General features: G+C 39.1%; 1 non-coding gene across 1 annotated transcript; it reads left to right on the forward strand.

Moving 5' to 3' along the window:
• The first annotated feature begins 18,320 nt into the window (after nucleotides 1-18,320).
• trnal-cag lies at nucleotides 18,321-18,393 on the forward strand. The gene has a single exon. It is a non-coding gene; the product is annotated as a tRNA-Leu (tRNA).
• Nucleotides 18,394-22,994: the final 4,601 nt, after the last annotated feature.

Raw genomic sequence — 22,994 nt, forward strand, 5'->3', positions numbered from 1 at the left:
AGCTGCAATCACAACAAAACCTGTGGCAATCGGGGGGGTTTGTCAAACTCTTGGTAACACACGCAAAGTGTATAATTACTGTGTCAGCTGAAACATTTAACAGGCAAACACAAGAGGGCAAACTGAGGTTACACTCTTAACTTTTCTCCTTGACTGACTGCAGAATCAAGAAAGGCATATTTTCATTGCATTTTCATACAGTGTTTGTGTTTCTCTTAATCGCCTCTAACACTGACAGCTGTTCTGTCATAATTTCACATTTACATTTAACTTAATATGTGGGCTGTGTTTTTCCCGTGTCACTCTAGCAAGGCTTGGTACCCTTTTCTGATGTCCTTCCCCCTTCATATCATGCCTCCTGCACAGACAGATGTATTCTGTGCCAGAGTAGGAAACTGTTAATAAAACCAATGAATCCCTCATGGTTTCTAAATGCATGTCTTTCTCCAAGACTTCGTCCTAACATGCAAGTTTTATCCAAGATAAAACCGTGCATTTTCCAGGATGTACTAGAGTGTGTCTTTAACTATGCACCACAAACTCCCTACACAACCCCCCGCCCCACACACACACACACACACACACACACACACACACTCTCTCTGCAGAGAAACATCTTGGCCGTTGACCTGGTTACAGAGAAAAGGAACACTTATGGTTCGTAAAGCCTCTCATCTTCCTCCCTCTTCTCACACCACCCTCTGCAATGGAGCCAGAACAAGTATATCATTTATTAAATCTGACATTGCACTTGAGTAAATGTTGGATCCTAATGTGAGATGTGTTGTCTAAGACAGCCGACCAGCTACTCCAGCACGCCATGGTCCATTAGGCCTTCACTCTGGCTCACGAAAAACATGGGGTGGATAATACAAAACAACAAGTACTGAGAGATGTACTCAAGCAACCGCTTCTATTAACAGACTACCCCTGTGCTATTGCAGGGTGGTGAAGTTGTCTGGTTGGTGGGACAGTACTCTCACATGACATTTTCCTGAGTCTACTAACAGTGTTGTTTCCATTTCAGTTGTGTTTGATGTGGGGCAAACAATTCCCAGCATACAGGACTGGGTTCCAATTCAATCAGCTAATGGACAGGGAGCTCTTCACCCCCCCCCCCCCCCCTCCCCTCCCCCCCGACCCCCTGCCTCCCCAGCCTTCCACCACCTCCGTTTTCCTGCAGCAATACATTCACGACAGCAGAGTCTGTACCAAATGTTATAATGGTTTAGCCATTAGGGCTACATTTATAGCCTGCTAGCAGGTCTCTGGCATTATATTTGGTCACAGCCATTCATGCTAACTTATTAAACTGAATGCCAGAGAGGGAGAAAGCAGAGTGAGCTGAAGCCAGTGAGAGAGAGAGAGAGAGAGAGAGAGAGAGAGAGAGAGAGAGAGAGAGAGAGAGAGAGAGAGAAGAAAGAGAAGAAACAGATAGTAGGAGGGGAGGGGGGGCCTCAGGTGAATCGAGACTTTTGTGTGGGTGAAGCATACATTTTTCCTCTTCCATGGAAATAGTGGTTATGCTTAATAAAGGCTTTGTGCTAATGTCTTTGGCAGGGAATTTTACATTTAACAAGGCAGCACTTGCTAAGTGTTCTGTTTTTGCCATTAAATTAACACTAGTAGTACAATTTTACTGTGACAAATTTAATCCTTGACTTGAGCTCTTGCAATCCCCTGCTGATTTGACTCCATAACAATGTGAATTCATGTGTCTCTGGCTCATCCACACACACTCAAAAAAAAAAAAGTTCTGCAGACTGCTTTGAGACAGTAAAATTATTTTTGGTCTTCTTATCATTTTGAATGTATTCGCATTTAAAACGTAATGATTTCTGAGAAACGTTCCTCTCATGGTACATAAAGTATAACATCAATATGCAGAAGCTGAATAATGGACCATCAGACACTTGTAAAGGTATTCACAGAATGAAAAGAATTCTTGATCCCCAAGTTTCTAAATATACAAACTCTGTCAGGCAGAATCTGGTAGAAATATATATGAAATGATGCCACAAAACTTTTAGATCATTTCCATTTTCTAAGAATTTCTTTGCACATTTAAACGTATATAGATACAGAAAATACAGTATAATATTGTCAGACAGCATGGAACAAGTATGGAATAAGAATAAGCATGAAACAATGTATTAACTTCAAACTGGAGGCTTTTTGTAGCCTGTGTGCTGCATAGATTGTATGCGTTAAGTGTTCAATTCCAGCCTGCCTTCAAGAGAGTACGTCTCATAGCCCCACACTGTTTCACCCCATCCACCATCCCCTGTGGTCCTATAAACCACATCCTGTATTACATGGCACACTGACTCAGGCATTCAAATAGTCCTTCTAAAGCAAGAGGAAAGAGTTTCAGTGGCTTCTTGGGATGAGTCAGCTTGGTGGCAATGGTGAATGGGGAAGAAATCTGTGCTCTGGTCTCAGTTTGCTGGTGGATCGTGGGTCTCCCTGTGACACTTATTATCCCAGCTGTGTGTAACAGTGCCCCTGTGGGTGCTGGCATTTTCCACCGAGTTAGAATAAGAGCTCTCTTCTCCTCCCATAGGGGACCTGTAGAGACTCTCTGATTCGCTTTCTCCAAAGGCTGACGATGCTTCAGCAGCTCCGGGGAGGTACTGAGCTCTGAGACTGTGTCGCTGCGGTTGGTTGCCTCTTAATGACTCTGCTGCTTTAGACATGCAAATAGAGTTGAAGTGGAGAGAGGGCCTGGAGGGACAATTTGGCATATGAATCAAATGCAGTATAGTGGATATTACTGTGTAAAATGAGACTAAGTTTTATGAATAAATGAGTGAATGAATGAATGAATTGAATACCCGACAATACCAGTGTGCATCATGAGTAATTTGATTATGAGAGATTTTAGGCTGCCTGTAAAAAGCAGTCACCACTTTTCTGTGCTGATGCTGATTTGTCTGAGAACATGGACAGAAAACCCCTGGAAGATGCTTTAATTTTTCAGGAAGACAGATAAGAGAAGTGTTGAATGTAGTGATTGCATTGAGTAACAGAATCTAGTGGAACAGAGGAAGCCCGGACATGGCGTCATGATTTTCATGTCTCCGCAACAAGGCCGGAGGCATTATGTTTTCGGGTTGTCCGTCCATCCTTCCGTCCGACATAAATTCTTCTACACGCAATATATCAAGAATGCTTTGAGGTCTCTCTGTCAAACTCTGGCTGTGACTTAAGGCAGATCCAAAAGGAGTTTAGTGGTCAAAGGGCAAAGTCACTATGACCATATTTATGCTTTTCATGGTAATGCAATATTGTAAGAACAGTTTGAGGGATGGCTTTCAAACTTTGCACAAATGTTCACTGTCACTCAAAAGTGAAGTGAGTAGATTTTGGAGGTTTGAGTTCAAAGGTCAAGGTCACTATGACCGTGTTTAAGTTTTGCTTGGTAATGTTATATATTGTATATTGTATTGTTGTAAAGTATTTATCCGCACCTTGCAGAGCTGATAGGACAAACCCTTTGGCCGACCCATAGTACTGTCATTAAATTTCACATTCAGCCCTCTTTCACTTTGCACACGTTCCTTCATGATACTTAAATGGGGAGTGGGTGTAGCATCACTCTAATCATCTGAGACAATCATTTAAACTCTTTGCACAGATGACACCCATATCCACTTACTGTGCAGTCTGAGCACCACTGCTGCTAAATAATTACTGGTTCTGACTGCTCTGAGTTGGCTTTACACAGTGACATGGTGCGTTACAGCACAAACTTCCTCACATTTCACAATACTTATAAAGCACCAGGGAGGTGTAGTGCTTCCCAGCATTTGGTGACCAATTAGATTGATTGACATTAGACACAAAGGCTGTCAAAGAGTGTCTGTCAGGAGCTGAATGTATTCAAGGGTAATCATCTACAATTACACCAACCCCTGGGGATGTTAACCACTAAATTATGGCCTTTGCTGACTCAGACAGAATTTTCACCGGTTTTTGTTACAAAAACTTATAATGCCTTTAATGAGGAAAATTTTGATTACTCACTTCCTGTGGAGGTGGCACATTTAATATCTGTGACCATGGAATCTGATACAATCTGCAGAGAATGAACAGGAAGTCATAGTAAGCTCATGCCACAAATCCCAGATCCAGTTTGTATCATGATTACTGAGGCATGCTTTAGCATGCTGTGAAAAAGATCTTGTGCATTTGAGGTTGAAATAGCTGATCTGGACAAAAGCATATATGAATAAAGCAATCATATAAATGCACCCTGATCACCGATTGTAAGATAAAGGAGGAACTTCTGTTAGATCTTTATTTAGAGATAATTATGCCCAAATATTGTAACAAAAAACTTACTCAGTCAATAGAAATACTGTTCTGTGTTAATGTTTTGAGCCTGCTTACATTCACTTTTTCACTAAGATAGCCACACTGGTGTAATCATAGATTTACAGCCTGTCTGAGGATGAGCAGTTAGCAAGAAACAGTGGGTTTCACACAGTAAACATAACCATAATTCCCTAGGATGACAATGATCAGGGGCTGCTACCTCTGTAATTCTCCCCCATGTTGTCATGTTTGTTCCTATAGGAACAGGTATGCTGTATGATGATGCTGTGCTTGAAGAGAGAAAATTCTTCAACCTGTTTTAACCTCAGTAAAGTCGACCAAAGTCGAGGAGCAGCACACCATGCTGCTGCAGCTGCTGTGGCAACAGAGCAGCAGTCACAGATAGATAAAAGCCAAAACTCATTAACAAAACATGCTGAATGCAAAAATTAATACATCAAATGTAAAGTCTACACTTATCTGTTCCATGTATTTTTACTATAAATGGCCTCAACTTGAAGACCTTCTTATCCTGGTTAACTGCCTTATCAGCTACTATTTAACACAATTATATTTTGTTGCATGTTTTTCTTTAATCCTATATCATATAGGTTGTCATTAGATTGTCAGTAACCTCTCAGTGACAGAACATTTGATCAATGTTAAGGTCCATATGTGTCCTCTATTAAGATGACAGCATTAGACATGGTTTTTGTTAGTGGACCAATACTGAACAAACAAAAGTTAATGGCTAGACGTAGGGGCTACATATAGACTATTTCCCAGCAATGTAAATGCAAAAATCAATCTATTGTGATGTATCGGTTCATGGTTGAAAAGCCATCTGCACTGACAAAAAGAGGGACTTATTTTAATCAATGGATGTTGAATTAAGAAAAAAAAAAAACCAACAGGTTGGTGCTGACCTTCACCAAAGACCATAAATCTCACTGGTTATTCAATTTTCCAAGAGAAACATTAACCAGAGTTCAGGTCATTGTGTGCACTAGCTCCCCCTGCCTAATTGGGAAGTTCCAAGAGTGAACCAGTCGGATTACACTCATTCAGAAGTAGTTCTTGAGGTGTGAACACGTTGTAAATCAAGTGTTTATAGCTGATCCGAATGGCTACACTCGAAGGGAGAGTGTAAAGCCAGTGCACATTTTCAGCCAGTGTCTCCAGAGAGACATTTATAGTGCTGCACTCAGTTGTTTGCATGAAAAGTGACAGAATTAGGTGTGTAACAAAGGAAAAAAAGTTTATTCCTTTGCTTCTTCCTCACCTCCACACAGCTGACCAGTCACTACATGAAGTGGGTGTGAATGTCAGATCATTTGTTTTTAGGATGTTACAGAAATGGAGGGAGGAGGTTTCTGAAGGTAATGAACCACCCGACATTGGCCCTTTAAGTGCGATGACAACATAAGCCATAACTTTAAGTTACGTTGTAAGTTTAAATGCAGAAATGATGAAATTGTCAATTACAGTTCACAGTTATTGTTCCAGCTCCAGTGTTTAAAAGCTTTTATTCAGTTATATATCACCCACAAAAAGGATTATTAACGCTAATATTCATGAAATGCAGTTTACAGGATTATTATTATTATTATAAGTATTTGGCAACCCTATTCATCATGTGTGGATCACAGATAAGTACTGTATATTCAGGATAGCACTTTGATTCAATTTTTTTTTTAAACATGAGTAAACATATCGTACCTTAGCTCCACCTCAAGATATGTAATCAATTTAGTTAGTCATTTTTTAATGAATGCTTTCCTTTTCTAAGACAGCAGGCGAATATTCCTCATGCTAATGTGAGATATTAGTCTAATGGTGTGTGGTGGATGTGAACAGCTGGCTCTTCCTTGTTGGGTTGATAATTAGCCAGTAGCATACAGAAGAGTTACTGCACATGGCCCCTCTCCATCCTCTCCATCTCTGCTGCTCAGAGACTGTTTCTCATGGGAACGCTGGCTTCCAGCAAAATCAAACCCCTCTCACCACAGGGATTTTCATCTTCTCTATTTCTCATTCTACTCATTCCCTTCTTCATCAGGCTTCTTTCTTCCATCTAACATCACTGATTCTCAGAGATGTAGAAGTGGGAATAGTTACCCACTGAGGTGCTGACATCACTGCTGCAGATGGCAGAATGTGGATTTGTGCACTATACTAATAAGACCAGGTGTTCCACCACAAGAGACACAGAGACAGTGCATTTTGAATAGGCCTGCAAATGAAATGCAAACGCATTTAACTGTTAAGTGCATGTAAGGTGCAGCAAGCCCTGGCATCTGGGATGCTATTAATATTCATGCCCTTATCCACTTATGAAAGTACTTCCCAAACATACACACCCACTGATTCCTGACTTGTTGACTAATTGTTCAGTGAGTAGAACGATGGCAAGAACTAGAGAGCAAACTGTGACAAATAGATTTTCCCCAGGCACAGCATACACTATTTACATAATGAACAAGGTCAACAGGCAGCCTCATTTATCTGTTATTATACGAGTTAATGGTGGACTGGTCTTCACTGCTGTATGTTATACATAATACAGACAGAACAACCTGCTGCTGTCACTGTGGCACAGTGTCAATATACAAAGTTAGTTAGGAAGGATAGTGTCAGTAATTTGTTAATCTTATAGCCCATACTGTAGATTTGTTAATTCACTTCTTTACATTTTCAACCCCACAGCGAGTTCAAGTCCATTTTTTCATCAAGTTTATTTTTACTTTATAGAGTGTATTTATTGCTCCTTGTGACTGCTGCTTACAAACGAATTTCCCCCACGGGGATTAATAAAGTACCTTAATCTTAATCTAAGTACTCTCTAATCTTAATTTCTGCTCCACTGCTGAACATTGCTGCCACCATGACCATAAAGTCTCTTCTTGTAAGCAGCTGCTTAATCCAATCATGATGGAGAATTAAAATAACACCGGCTAAACTAAAGCTAAAGTTCATGCTAAAAACCTAATGTACTTTGCTTAGCAAGGGAGCCGAAGCTGCGATCTGTTGAAAAAATTCACACACTTTGGTGTGGTTAAGATACCTTTGAATCACATATGTAATTGTAGATTCATGTATTACACCAAAGTTGGTATTATCAATATTAAAAGTGGTAGAGGGGAATAATCATGGCAAAATATGGATATATATTCACACTAGATTAAAATGATAGGAAAGCTGAAAGAACACGTATTTGTAAATGTATTTTCCCCTTGCTTTCCCTGAGGACTGTTCAGAGACATGTATGCATGTGTGTAATGTATGTATACATGTATGTATTTTAGGAGTAAAATAATCAGCATGCAATTTCATTGCATCAGTGCATAATGTACGGGCATTACTTCACAGTTACCACTGTGTTCCTTTGTAGCTTACCCCACACTACTTCACCTCCTTCACCCTCTACTATGCTACTGAATATCAATCCAGGAATTCTTTCTTTACTTGAGGTGAGAGGGCACTGTGAGATGGTCTGGTGTATTCTTGACCTTTTGGATTCCACACAGGGGCCTCAGATGTAGCTTTCAGCAGTTTAAACTTTGCCTGCTCATTTGCTCATTTACAATGAATCAGAGTTTAGAAGACGTCTTCTTCCAGATTCCCGATTTTGTTCATTCAAAGGCAACCGTTCCTAATTATCCATACACAGTTCACAAAATACATGTTCCAGTCATCTTACCCCACAGCACAGAAACACAGATACTGTTGACTGATGTTGTTTGCTCAATAAATGTGTGTGCACTCATTAATGTAAAAGCTAATAGAGTGGACATGGAATTTAATTTTTCACACGGCTGTACAACGTGTTCTTAATGCTGTCTCCTGTGGTGTATCTTTTTTGCATGACATGAATACTAATAACATGTAAGAAACACCTCTTAAATCAAGAATATTAACTGGGGAGTCCACCTCAAAATACATTTGATCTTCATCTGTGGTTATGTGAGCTCTGAGGAATCTCTGAGACTGTTTCTCAGTCAATGCTACGTTCACTAGTCTGGAAAATGCTCAACAGAAAATATTCCCAAGTATCCCTAATAATCACCATTGTACTATCAGAGAGTCTGTTATGTTTCTGTCAGTCATAAACTTTATCACTCTGGGCAATTGGGATACTGCCCTCAGATCAGAGGAAGAGCAAATGTGAATTTTGTTTTGGGGTAGACATGCCTTAATTTGCTTCACAATTATCCTACAAATTAATTCTTAATTCCTATTTTGGCATTCCCCAGCTCTTGTGTTTGCTCTGAATAATTTGATGCAGAACTATTAACAGGGTTCTAATATGATGTCTGCCTGTGAATAGGGCCAGTCTAATGTTTTGAAGTTGGTTGAAACGAGCCTGCCTGTTACAAAAGCCAGACTGGCTGATTAATTATTCACAACTTTATTACCCTAATGAAATAAGTCAGTGTCCCTTCTGTATACTAGTAATGAAATGATCAGTTTTTCTCCACAGAAATGTTTTGAGAGGAATATCAGTACAACAACAGCCAACATTAAAAGAAAATAGAAATAAAAAAATTGCAAATGCACATGAGGGAGCAGTTGTTAAATTAAATGCAACACATCATCATTTAACAATAACAATTTGGTGTAAAAAAATATATAATGCGGGTCTACCTACCAACCTGGGACCAGAAGAAAATTATTCCCACAACACGCTTATGTATATGCCTGTGTCATGTACCATGTTCCATAAATTCACAACACCCAAAGATGAACAACTTCTTGTGAAAATTAAAATAAAGAGCTGATAATAAACTATTTGTCTTTTCTGTTTAATAATTAAGTATACACCATTTGGGGGGGGGGGGGGGGGGGGGGGGGGAGTGAAATATTTAGGAGCCTCTGTATCCATGACAACAGAAAGAATAAAGATGATATGTTTTCTCCCTACGGAGGCTTGCTGTGACATAGATTTTTAGGTATGCCATCTTACATCCCTGCGGTATAGGTTTGCTGTGTTTTTGAGATCAAATGTACTGTTCAAACATGTGGGGATGACCAAAGTGAGAGCATGGTTTAACAGAGGCTGATCTGCAGTCACAGAGCAGAGTGAGCGGACAACACAAGCAACAGGCTCATCAAAACAACAAACAGAAAGAGAAGATTGGCTCCACTTCTGAACAATCCCTTAATGACACACTGGCTGGTTTATTGCTATTTTTACTCTCAACAACCGTCTTTGGGACGTGGCCCATTCTGCAAGTAAATGCCAGTTCAGCTGAAGGGCTATTTATTCTATAAATGTGATGACCAACCAAGTCCTCACAGGCAGAACAGTCACAGTGGTGGGCTCTGACTGGCTGACACCAGGAGCTCCTCTAATTCATTTGAGGGAAAACCTGCTGAGTGGTGGCTTTCCACTTCACATGTTGCAAAGGTGCCCAGCTGGAAGGATTTCAGAAATAGTTTATTGATGGAAGCTAACCAAGGGTGAGTACAGACAAGTGAGAAAAATGCAGATGTTTTATATTAACATGTACAAGCTCTTTGGCAACAATCTCATCCATGGAATCAGTTTTATTATATAAATTGTGGGAGGTTTGAAGATTTCAGCAAGATAATTTAGCGGCCGGTAATTGTTTATCATTAAATGGACTGGCCTCAGGTTCATACCTTCTCTCTCTCCAAAAGGCCTTTAGCTTTACTCAGCAACTTCAAAACTAACTAACAAAATTAATAGGAAAAGATCACATGCAGCCTGTAAACACAAGAAAATTAACAAAAAAAAAACATCCTGGTCACACATACAACATAACCACAATCCAAAGTTTGAATCCAGGAAGGGCATTTTGTTGCAAGTCACTGACTTCCCTCCCCCTGTTTTCTATCTTTCTACTCTGTGTACTGTCAAACAAAAGTACAAGTGTCTGAGGAAAATATGTAATGTATCAATATGTGTACAATGACAATAAAAATAATAAAAACAATGAAAGGCTTTCTGCTCAACAAGCGGGTTGAGCACTAATAGCAAGTCTGAGGTTTGATTCTGGGCTCCTCCTGGCCATGTGTCAAAGTGTCCTTGGGCATGTCAGAGAACCCCAGTTGGCTCAGGACATCACCTTGCATGGTGCCTCACTGCTGCTGCATGTGCATGAGTGGTGATGTTTGGAACACATGCTGTTTTCTCCTGAAATTCCAAACAACATGATTGAAGACCTGAAATCTTCTGTCCAGAACAACAAATGCAAGAGCTGTTCTGAACCAAGTTGAGTTCTTTGTTTTTGAATTTATTGATGACTTTTGTATAATAACCTCATAAATTGCAAACTGTTGCTATAGCAAATACATTAAGTTAGTTCAATGCAGAGTTCCTTGGTAAACAACTCTGTTACGATAGTTCAGTCTATATTTGTGAAGAGAGAAGACAGGCCAGTGTGTTGCCCTGTGAAAGTGACTTGGCTTGTTAGTGCAGATGCCTGCCTCCCCTGCATTCACATGCATAATACATCTCAGCCCCATCTTTCATTCCCTTGTCTAAATAGGAGGCTTGCCCTCGTGACACACACACACACAGCAGCATGGAAACAGGCTGAGCTGGCAGGCCTTGGCAGTAGACACCTTGGACTCATCTCATATCTGCCTGAACTGTGATCCTGTCAAATTCACTAAGTCTCCCAGGTAGGGGATACAATATATTAAGAAACTGACACTCACCACTGTAAGCCTACAGTACATATGGAGAAAATTCAGGACAGAACTACTGAAAATTCAGATAGAGTTGTTATGAACCCTCTATGTACTGACTAAGATTATGATAACACTGATTATCTTCTTGACTGTGACCCTTTCTATGTCTCTTTTGCCAATAACCAAAGTTGACCACGACGCAAGACGGACCCAGGTGGTATTAAAAAATAATTTTAAGATGACAGTGGACTAGCACACAGTGGACTGTTAGCCAAGCTACACACTTATGAAATAACTCAGTCTAAGCATTGAGCTATTAAGGAAGCACTGTCCTTAATTAAATGAAGACATAAACTCTTTAGATGAGTCGATAAGAAGGAACCGCTTAATGTGATCTCCAGCAGATTGAAAAGCATTTAAGGCAAAGTACCAGTGACTGCTCAAATGGGATTGTGGCAACTTTGGTCCCATCAGCATTTACCCCTGCTCTACGCCCCAGAGTTGTGGCTGACCCAGGGAAAAAAAAAAAGAAAAAAAGAAAAAGGACAGAGTAATTACTGATGGACAATAACAGCCTTTTTCTAAAAGTCATCACAATCATACCTTATTAAAAATTACAGCTGTGACTAGTGTTTTTAGTATGTAGTGTTTGACTCACTGAGCTTTCAGGATGAACTTATGTCTCCTCCTTAGGTAAATTGCAAAGAAACTGCTCAACACCTAGTCTGTGTCACTGTGTATATAAATCAACAGAGCCATAGTAACCACAGGGATTAATTTATGCGATTTAAAATAGTACTAAATGTGATGCATGTTGAATTATTGTCATTACTGTGAAGTGTTACTTAACCTGCCAGTGAAGAAAACAAGACTAAGAGTCCACAGTCACGCTAACAGCTCTGTGAGGCTGTACTTGGATGTTAAATGCTTACAATTAGCAGGCAAACATGTAGGTATAATCTTTAGAGCGTTCACTGTCTTAGTATAACATTCACACTGAACACAAAGTGCCGCTGAGGCTGATGGGTTGTTAACCAAAGTATTAGACAAATTAAAAATGACCTAATGAAGGAAGTGGATGAAAAGTCAGAAAATCACCAAAGGGATTACAGCTCATCCAAAGGAGGACATGAATGTGTTTACCAAATTACACTGTAATCCATCTCATAGTTGTCAAGACCTTTCACTAAAAGAGAAAAATGTCAGCCTCGTGGTGGGACCATGAATGTCAATGCGAAAACATTCATGGCAATCCATCCTATAGTTGTTAGATTTACACATATAGATATAGAGCTATAGATATAGATATAGATATAGATATAGATAGATATAGATGTTGAGGCAGTGGCAGACTACCACCAAAAAAGTATGAATTCAAACATTCAACAAATGAATCACAAGACAAGACAAGAAACGCATTTCATTTGCAATACAGCCAGCTGAAATTGTTAGTACATCTTGAGAATCAGAATCTCTAAGAATGTTTCAGTAAAATTAAATGACAAAGCCGGAGAAGAAATTTCATCATGACATTATCAGCATGACAAATGATTGATTTGCATGCCCATTTATCCATTTACAGGAAACCACACAGGCTTCACACAGAGTATCTCTGTCTGACAGTTTTGTAGCCTGTCATGCAGACTGTGCAATGGAGAGACCCTCTGCAGATATACAGTTGTAACCTAATCTACTAATAGTTCAAGCCAAAGTACTACGCACTGACACCACAGAGCCAAAAACACCTCGGCGTTAATCAAAAATGCCACACTTACCTCAAAGCGGATGAATGTTTCCAGCAGTAAGGATTCATCATGTTTTTGTGTAGCTGAGCATGTTTTTTTTAATGTTTTTAGGAGTGATTGAAAAGTCACAAGCATGTCATGTTAGGCATTATCATCTCATGTTGGAAAATAAGGGAATGTGGGTCGTGTCCATATTGTTTAATGTTGTTCTCTCCATACTCCCTTATCTTATCTGCAGTGTTTCCCATATTGGAATATGAATAACAGACAGTCTGAATCTGTGTTATCTCAGTCTGAGCACATAAATTAGAACTGCCAAAAAAAAAAAAAAAAAAAAAAAAACCCCCCAACATTTATTATCAAACAGCATAGATGGTGTGCAGTGTTGTGAGGGCAGCTGACTAGTTCTGATAAAACTGAGTGGCAGCTCACAATAATACAGACAAATCTTTCATTTTTAATAGCGCCATAGATAAAACAGAGATACAGTATATCAGGTAGATTTGGTGCATCAGAAACCAAGACATGTTCCCTCTACTTCAAGTGTAATGGAGGTTTAAAAAATACTTCATAAAATACAGAGCGGAAGGACAGAGAGTAGCGAGAGAAGGACATTTTAAAGACTGCAGTTTTATTCATGAGGCGTGCAGCTTAGGCTGTTCTTCTGAGTTAAGACGAGCACTTATATTGCATGGGGCTTTTTCAAGTGTAACGAGATGCAAACATGGACAGTGATTGGATGCACTTGTGACAGCATTCATTCTCATTCCCATCCCATTCCCAAGAGTTTTTTTCATGTGTGCATTCATTTTTGTTGTTATTATTTGTATTTTTTTTTTTTTTTATTATCTCAGTCAGTAAAGGATACCAAAAAAGAAAATAAAACAAAAAGCAAAAAAATCAATTGACTTACTGACTTTGACTTACAATAGTAAGTCTTTTTTTTTCTGTACAGTGCTGCTTTTAGGAGACACTTTTGCAATGTTATTTTCAGTTTGTTACTCCTTGCGAGCAGAAAAGTGGTCGTAACCTCATGCATTTCCTATTACATTGTTTCCCTTATGGCTTGCATCTATTATTAATGCATTACTTGAATCAATATAGATTATCATCTGACACCTTCCTAAGCATGCAGGGCCTACTGTAAGTGTGACATCGCTGTTATAATATTCATTAGTGTGTTAGAGAAGTCATGCAATATCAACTAAATGTGTGGGAGTGATCTACAGTTTGAGTGGCTCTAGATTCCATTATTGTTAGGCTGATGCTATTTCATTGGTATGAGTGATGGAGAGTGCTATGGCAATTGTCTGGGGATGTAGTTCTGGTGCAACAACTTCTCACCACCAGGGAATGTGGGGTAATATTGTCTCCTCCTGGATCAGGGATGGTACATTCCTCCATGCTACGCTGCCCTCTCTGCTGGAGCTCAATAATAAGCCTGTCAGCTTGATTTAAAAAGCCTGTGGCAGTATTATGAGAGACACCATCAGATTTACAATAATTCATAAATCTCAAGCAGTAAAGGATAAATCAATAGAGGTGTGAGTTTAAACTGTTTTCAGTCTCCTTTCTCTTTATGTCATAGCTCAAAGGAGAGACACAATTCAATTGTGGAGGCACTGCTACGCATTGCACAATAAACTTATATTGTTGGCAGTGCAATGAGACTTGTCCTCTTTCTTCTGCAGATGTGATTGGAAAAGTGTTGATTATTAAAGTAACTGGATCATAATTAACTGAATTATACTGAATGGAACCCCATCTATTACTCTCCACTGAAAAAAAAGCAGTGCATTGCACTTGTGATTCTGCATGTATCTTGCTTTTACTATTATTGATTATTGATCCTATAAAAGTCCTATTAAACAATTAAATCAAAAACAATCAAAATATCCTACATACAAACTGCAGTCTGTTGTCAAGCAGTCATACATCAATAATGGGATGCTTCAAGGGTTTGTTCTTGGTCCAGTACTATTTAAAGTATACATAAATAACACTATTCAACTTAATCAGTTCTTCAACATCTACTTTATGCAGATGATGCAATTTATGTGCACTGGACTTAATCTCAGCCATGTTTTAAATACAGATAAAACCAGCTACAGTGTGTTTCCCATGGTCGCCACTGGCTCTGACTATCCTACCAATAAAATTTCAATGGCAGGCAATATCACATATCATATCACTCTTACTGACTTGAACAAATACTTCAGAAATTTGGCTTGACAGCAGACTCACGTTCAAGATTCCCATTTTACCTTTGCCCAAATAAAAATCAAACTAGGCTTTCCATGTAATTGTTTTTACCAGTTCCCTGTCGAGTGTAGTCGTCTGTCTCTGTGTTAATTGTCTGAATTTTGTGGTTGATGGTGAATGTTTCTTGTTCTCCACCTCAATGAGACTACCTGACTGGATAAAGTTTGAAACATATGACAATGGTTCTGATATATGTTTTTCAAAATGATCATATAGGTTTTGAATATAGTGGGTACAGTGATATAGTTTTGATATACTGCAGGAAGCTTTACAGTGTAGTGCCGTGCATACAGCTGATCAGAAACTCATTGGTGTCCATCTGACACACCTGACCAGAGTCTCCATATCTCATACATGAGTAAATGAATCTGTTGAATCTTAAACATCTGACAAGCTGTGGGGAGTTCAAGTCATGGAAGGTTAGTGATGTGTGTTGGCATCTATGTGATTATGAATGCTACATTTCACTGCCTGGTAATTGGTAGGAAAGAGAAGCAATATCATAGTCCGTCTTTTGTTTATTTCATGCATCAGTTGATTTTTTAATTCCAGAGGTGCAGTAAACACACTTATCAAACACGTACGAGATCATTACTCATGCTGATGAACAACCCAGACTCTAACCAGAGGGAAGAAAGATAAAAAAGCAAACAACTTTCTTAGCTTATACTCAGCTTATGCACAATGATTTGCTTGATTTAGCAGCATGCATTAAGTGTGTATTTTGCTTAGAAGGATGCAGGTTATGACATTTGAAATCTTAATGTTCGACAGAGTGCCTTCTAGCCTCCACTTAAAAAAAAAAAACATGTTCACCAACTTTAAGTTTATGTGTTAAGTAATATTTAACTTTTCAAATATTTTTCAGTGTAGCACTTCACCACAAACTGGTTTTCCACAGGAAGATGTACATTCTATCTGGCAACACGTGGTAATGGCTCTGTACTTTTCAAGATTAGAGGACACTAATCTATTAAATCTGTGTACAAAGGAATATGATGCTTAGATAGGATTAGGATCACCAGCGGCTTAAATGGAATTCTTCTGAAATGTTGGCATGAGAGATGTTTAAAGGCTTGAGAACTGGATTTTTGTATTGCAAAGCTGTTGTCTTCTAATTAATATTCTGTAGGGGGAAAACAAGATTCAAGAAATAGAAACAAAGAGCATCAATACAGTCTGAAGACTCCCAGAAGTGCACTGGGGACAGTTTGTCCTACATGTGGATCCAGATGCAAATTGAAAAATTCCAACATTTGAATTAGTGGATCGTACAGCCTCAACAGAGATATCTGCTTAGTTTTTTTAATGGTTGTTTTTTTTAGGACACCATAGTGGCCTCGGGTTAAGTTGCCCACCATGAATAACAACAATGTTGCTACTTTGTGTAATATGTATTTTAGCACTAAAATTATATTATATGAATATCATGTAGCAACTGAAAAACAAAGTAGTTTTAGGTTAAAGAGAGGCTTTAACAAATCCAGGCAGGTAACATGCAGTTAACGATGCTGTGCATTTTGGTCTAAAACTGACAATAGATGTGTCAAACAACCACCCCTACATATTCTGCCTTTTTTTAATCAGACAGCTTGCATTGTTAAACAGCTTAAAAGACCATCAATTACAACTGGCTGCCTGCACGGCTACCTTGCTAACGCCTCATTCTTAGCTTTGCTCGGGGCCATTGCTGCTAAATACCCAGTCCTCTGTTCCCAAACCTCTTTTGCTTAAATACAAAAACATACAAACAAAAACAAGCAAAGTTTTTCTAGGAGACTGTTAATTGTTTATACTGTTTAACTTGAAAAAAATCTGCTTTGAGTAATATCAATGTTGTATAATGTCATAGCAACAGAAAAAGGAGAAAAAAAAACACACTATGGTGGACAGCAGTCATGAAACCTTGAACTGTGGTGTGAACACCCCTGGTCAACCCTGACCCCTGGTCAGCGAAAATTGTACATTTTCTTTTGAAAAGAACTTAGGAGCTGGAACAAAAGCAATAAGAGGTCATAAACATGATGATGAATCCACACAGCAAACATTACACAAAATCCAGACTGGAGAGATGAGCCATTCAGTGGATTATCATGGTTACATTAATGAAACCGCAGCTAACACAGCTGTCAGTAAGAAACTTATTGGTTGTCCCTGTGATGAATACCAAAAGAAAGACCGACAATCTCTTTTTCTTTCTTTTTTTTATCAGAAGGAAAACTAATGAATATTTACTTAAGAATTATATCTTTTCTTTTCCATTTTTTCCATTTTCTCTGTCATTCAAGTTGAAAATGCAATCCCTTCCTGTTACCTGCTCAGACAATACTATGGGCTTTGTCTCACTTGTGTGTATTGTGTTAAATATAATGAGATGTCTTCATATACTTGAAGTGGATTCTCTCACTCCCAAGTGTGAATAAATTATGATCCACTGTTGATTGGATTTCTGTCAAGAGATTGAACAGGAAATGAAAGCCTCTGTATGGGAAGGAGTTACAGTAGGAGAGAAAATTGTATGGTGTGATTAATGCTTTTGTGCAATTTATGCAGCCATTTTCTGGCTTGCGATTGCAGGAAGTAAACAAGGCAATGGCAGCGACAGCTAATCCTCTGCATCATTCAGTCCTTGGTATCTGTCTGAAAGGGTCAATGATTGACTCTGATTTAGCCTGTTCCCAGTTTGGAGGAAATGAATAGATGCCAATCACACTCCTGCAATTCTGTCAGCAGGACTGCCCAGTTATAAATAGATGGTGCACAATGCCTTCTTTATACCAGACCTAAGTTATAATTACATTCATTAAATGCCAATGCAGCATATGCAAACCATATGAGGGTGCTGTAATGTGTAATCTAATAACATATCACAGAGTCCATACTGTGAAGGTTTAAAAGAGAGTTTTAAAGCTCTGAAATCATTCCTTTTTATCTGGTGCTTGAAAGCACATCACTAAGAGCTGCACTCAGTGTCAGTGGTCCATTGGTTTGGCAGCTTATATAATGCTTTTTGCAAAACACAGTGCTTACATATTTTGTATTTTATTCTTTTAGTTACAGCAACACTAAGCTACAAAAAGCATTTTGGTATTTAAATTGCAGCCAGAACAGCTTCATTCACTCCAAAACATTCACCCACTGAACTTGTCTACCTGAACACATAAGTGCAGGAGGACTATAACCAGCCTTGAGGATTGTCAGCTTTTAGTCAGCTCCCAGTTCTTGCACTATTTCTGAAAACCTGTCCACCTTATGTCATAAGCAGAGGTGGTGGACTGAGTCTGCATGCTCAGCTGGAACGTTTTCAGAGCCAAATTTTTCAAGGCCATTCAGAACAGCGCCCGGTTAGCTCAGTTGGTAGAGCACGAGACTCAGTCTCTCTGGGTCGTGGGTTTGAGCCCCACTCCGGACAGCACCACCTCCCTTGGGCTTACCACCAGTGGGAGGTGCTGTAGGACTTCGGTGCATTGTGGACTGGGCGGGAGTTGCCCCCGCGACCTGGGCCTGGACCCAGATAAGCGGCAGATGATGACATGACATGGCCATTCAGAACAGAACATGGTAACCAGCAGTGTACGTCTGGACATGTGAGTCACAAGGACCAACAATAGCTGTATTCTCTCTTTGCGAGTGGGTGTCATGATAGAAAAGCGATCAGCAATCAACCCCATACCTCAGCATACCTGTTAAAATAGGAATGTCAGTGCTTGGTTGTCTGTCTGCACAACACATCCAAGTCTTGGAGGACATGCATCACTGCATCACTGCATCCCTCTCCAGCTGCCTTAATTCTACATTTTCACTTTTAGGGATGCACCTGTGAAAACCACCACACAGTAGGAAATCTTCCCAATCAGAGACCTTTGCATCAAACTGTGAGTTTTTCTTTTCTAATGGTTGAGCTGTTGGCTGACTGCAAAAGAAATAGTCAGGTGATGGTGTTTGTGAAAATGTATGCCTATACCCTTTCTTAAGAAGCATCCTGAAGCCTCCTCACGTGTACGAGCACTGGGTGAGTTCCTGCCTTAACGCTTATCAGGCGTGTGTTGCACTTTGCGAAATAATTGGATTGTCACAATGCTTCTAGGCTCTGATGGCCAAGTGGAAAGAGTGGCTCAGCTGAGCTCCAGCCAGGTACCATGCCTGCTGGCTGGTGCTGTGGAAAAATTTCCTGTAAAACACTCTGAACATAAAACACTGATGGGTTGAGGATTAACATCATCACAGTCACAGAGAAGAGTCTCAAAGGGGAAAACAGCATCTCACTCTTCATAGGTTTTTTTTGGAAACACGAGACCAGAATGTGATTGGCCATCTGCCCAAAAACAACCAAGTTTAACCAGTTGGCAAGAACCGTGAACCGTGCATGCACAGGAGGACATATTACAATTCCAGGAAAAGGAGCCTCCACACAGACCATCTGGTTTCACTTTAACATCCCTCAGCTACTCTTTTCCACAAAGCAAAGAACATAAATGAATAAATGATAAACAATTCATATTAATTTTACTTTCACAGAGTGAGCATCTGTCAAATGGGTCAAAACTGGCTACATTCATAGCCCTCAAATGAACAGGTTCAGGTCCATAATATTAGCTGAATTTTCAGACTGTCTGTGTTATTTCAAAGTGGCAGTGTTAGGTGTCCAACCCATACACTGTGCATTCTTCATGCTTAATCCTGCATTTATATACATCACCTTTTGAATTAAATGTCTTTAAATATATTATGTCTCATAAGTCAGCTTCTTTCAGTGAAGTCAGACCTGATTTGAAGATAAATTGTCTACAGATGAAAACAGAGTCAGAGAAAATCACCTTGTTTATTTTGTGTCAAAGCCACTTTGTCTTATCATGCGACATCTCAGCAGAGAGTGAGGCACTGACTTCATGCAGCCCTTATTAGAAGTCTCATCACTGTGTGTCTGCAACTGCTCCATCCCACTGTGATTTTCACAGAAGACCTTTGTGTTTCTAGTATTCCAATATTTTGTATTCTGGTCCAGCCAAAGAACCTCATGCATACATTATGCCCAAACAATCGCAGGCATACATATTTGGATGAATAAAATATTGAGCCTAAGGTTATTCAAAATGCTCTGTTCTTTTAATTTTAAAAATTACATGCATCATCAAGAAACTTCTGAGTGCTTCAGATTTATGAATTCATGGTAGGCTACCCTACGTGTGTGCATTTACTTTACCCTGAAGCAAAATCTGAAAAGAAAATTAAAACTGGGCAACAAATGCGGACGTTTATTTCAAACCGTAGCATTATTTATGATGTTTTCATATCAGAGATTTCTGTACTATTGAGAATTAAGTTTAAATTTCAAATGATCAAAATGAATGTGTATAAAATGAATAGAGAGCTGTTTAATACTTCTGTATTTTGTTCCTCCAGTAGACATTTTCTGACCCACTAAGAAAAGATCTGCAACACCTGAAACAGTGAAATTTACTGTTAAGAAAATGATATTTTTCATGCTGGTTGCTAAATGGAATCTCTTTCATAAGCTCCAAATGTGTTCATCCAAGCCTATAATCTTTTTGTACCCAAAATTTGTTTTAGACAGGTTAAACACAGAGGGCAATACTGCTGTTGGGAAGTTCACTAAATTATTTCCATGACTTGCTGCACCCTGTCTACTCCCTTCATTATCACATCTGATTAAAACAATAATGAGAGGGAGCTAAGGATGAAATTGCTGCCATTCATGTTTTTTTTTAAAAGCATTTAAAAATCTAATGTCGTCAGGGGACTTGTTCTTGAGGAAATTAGACAGCTTTATAAAAACAATCAGTGGCTTAAATAATAGTGCAGGGAAGGTAATGAAAATATCATTCATAAAAAGAAAAAAATGCAATTGTGTCTCACTATGACATGATGGGAATAAAAAACAAAGTTAAAAACATGAGATTTTAGCATTCCCTTTTAAGATTGTTTGCTCTTAACCTGAAGGGTAAATTTCAAAGGTATAGTTTTGTACAGTTATTGAAATACCCCCCGTTGGCACAGTCCTTGAACCTGTCGTGGCCAATTTGTCTGTTGTAGCCAGGTGCCAGTCGTGTGTATTAGCCAATCAGGGATGAGTATTCCAATCCACTGCACACTTGAATGGGCGGGGCTAAAGCGAACAAGACAAATTAAGGAAACAAGTAAAACACGCGAATTCAAACAAGTTTTAAGTTTAGTTAACTCTATCAAATTGCTGTTTGTTAATTAACTTATAAGTCAGAAGTTTTTTGTAACCCTGTAAAATGTGAAAATGAGATTTGTTTAGAGCTATTTTCTGTCGGTTATTTCACTTAATTGGGTGGAACTGCTGCAGTGAGCTGAGGCCTTCACCAGCTGGGATGATAAGAAACTGCGTGGGAAACGCATTTTGCAGCGAGTTTCTAAGTGAGTATGGGCACTGTCTGTACACCTAATTCATATGTATATTTATAGTTAAAAAGAAATAAGACTTTGTTACTTGTTTGTGGATTTCTGTATAGTGTATGGACTAGCTGGAGGAGCCTGTACTAGACACATATTCAGCCTCAGGACGTGTCTCTTCACCGCACTGACTGGATAATGCTGGAGGAAGGATTTGGTGAACTGTTGGATAACGGCTTGCCCAGTTTCCAAGGAACAGTAAGTACTGACTAGTGCTGGCCAATATTTTCTGTGGATATTTTTGTGAGTTTATTATGAAGCTAGTTTACACTGATACGTGCAGCCTCCAGGAGACAGAGTCATGGCAAAGATGTGACAAAAGCTTTGCCTTTCTTTGTGTCACCAAACTGTCAGCTGTCTAAATAGAAGCATACACAGCCTTAAACAGTGTAACAAACTCACTTGAGTGTTGTTTGACCAAGTTTACTACTATTTTTACTACCTTGTACAGTGCGGGAGGTGACTATAACATGTTTTCCCTATCTGGGCTTTCTGGAGCTGTATGTTCTCTCGCTGGCTCGAGACCGTTCAGTCCTACAAACCTGTACAAACCCATGTACTTGACTTGACTTGGCTTTGCTATTGCTGATACTGTGTCTTATTGCTGCCTTTGATACTTTGTGTACATGCTGAACTGCAACCTGTACAATGGAAAATGTTGAAGAGACCACTTAGGAGCGGCAGGATTTGTCAGATTTGTCCACATACAGTAGATTGAGACAGTAGACTCAGTGTTTGTTAGCCTGTGGATATTAATTCTTGTTGCCTTTGGACCTTGGTGAAACTTGTTGCTGCAGTTTGGTTAAGCTACACAAATTTTTGGGGCCTGTTAGTGTAAATAATTGCACTTCTGTCTTCTCCAGATTGATTGTCTTTTCTGCTGTTGTCATGATACGACACACATACAAGTTGGTGGGGTTTTGGTTATTTACTTTTTAAAAAAAATGTATCAGCTTTATGTATCCTGCAGCTTAATACTTTGGGAGGATAATGAAGCATATTGTTTTACCAGGATTCAGATGAGCTCCATCATTTGCACCAATGATATTGTACCATAAAATAAGTTAAAAATATAATTTGGAATACCCAGACTTTTTTTTCTGTGTTAATATCATAAGGGGAATTTAAAAGTATGAACCATCAGGTTTTGTAATAAATATTTATTTCTCCTATTACAGTGTACATATTGTGATATGGGAGGCTGTTTGCTCATATTGCAATACGCTTGGCGACTAATGGGGCTATAGTTGTTGCAAAGCGAATGAGAGGTGAAATCATCATTTCACTATTTTTGTTTGAAAATGACTGAAATGATTAACTGATCATAAGTACTTGCAGATTACAGCCCTACAGTTAGTGTTGGACAGGTATGCAGCAACATATTGTAAAATGAAAAAAGAAAACTGAGTAGGTGGGCTACAGTTATATCGCAAGGATTCATGGCCGACAGTTTAAAGACACCATATAAAGCACCTAACCAAGCACAAACATTTTGTACACTGTTTAACCAGGCATATTAATGAGAAAAATTACAATAAAACAGGCTGAGGATAAAGTCAAAGGAGCTGTTGCTGG

Source organism: Toxotes jaculatrix, chromosome 15 (assembly GCF_017976425.1).
Source record: "Toxotes jaculatrix isolate fToxJac2 chromosome 15, fToxJac2.pri, whole genome shotgun sequence".
NCBI classification, from domain to species: domain Eukaryota; kingdom Metazoa; phylum Chordata; class Actinopteri; family Toxotidae; genus Toxotes; species Toxotes jaculatrix.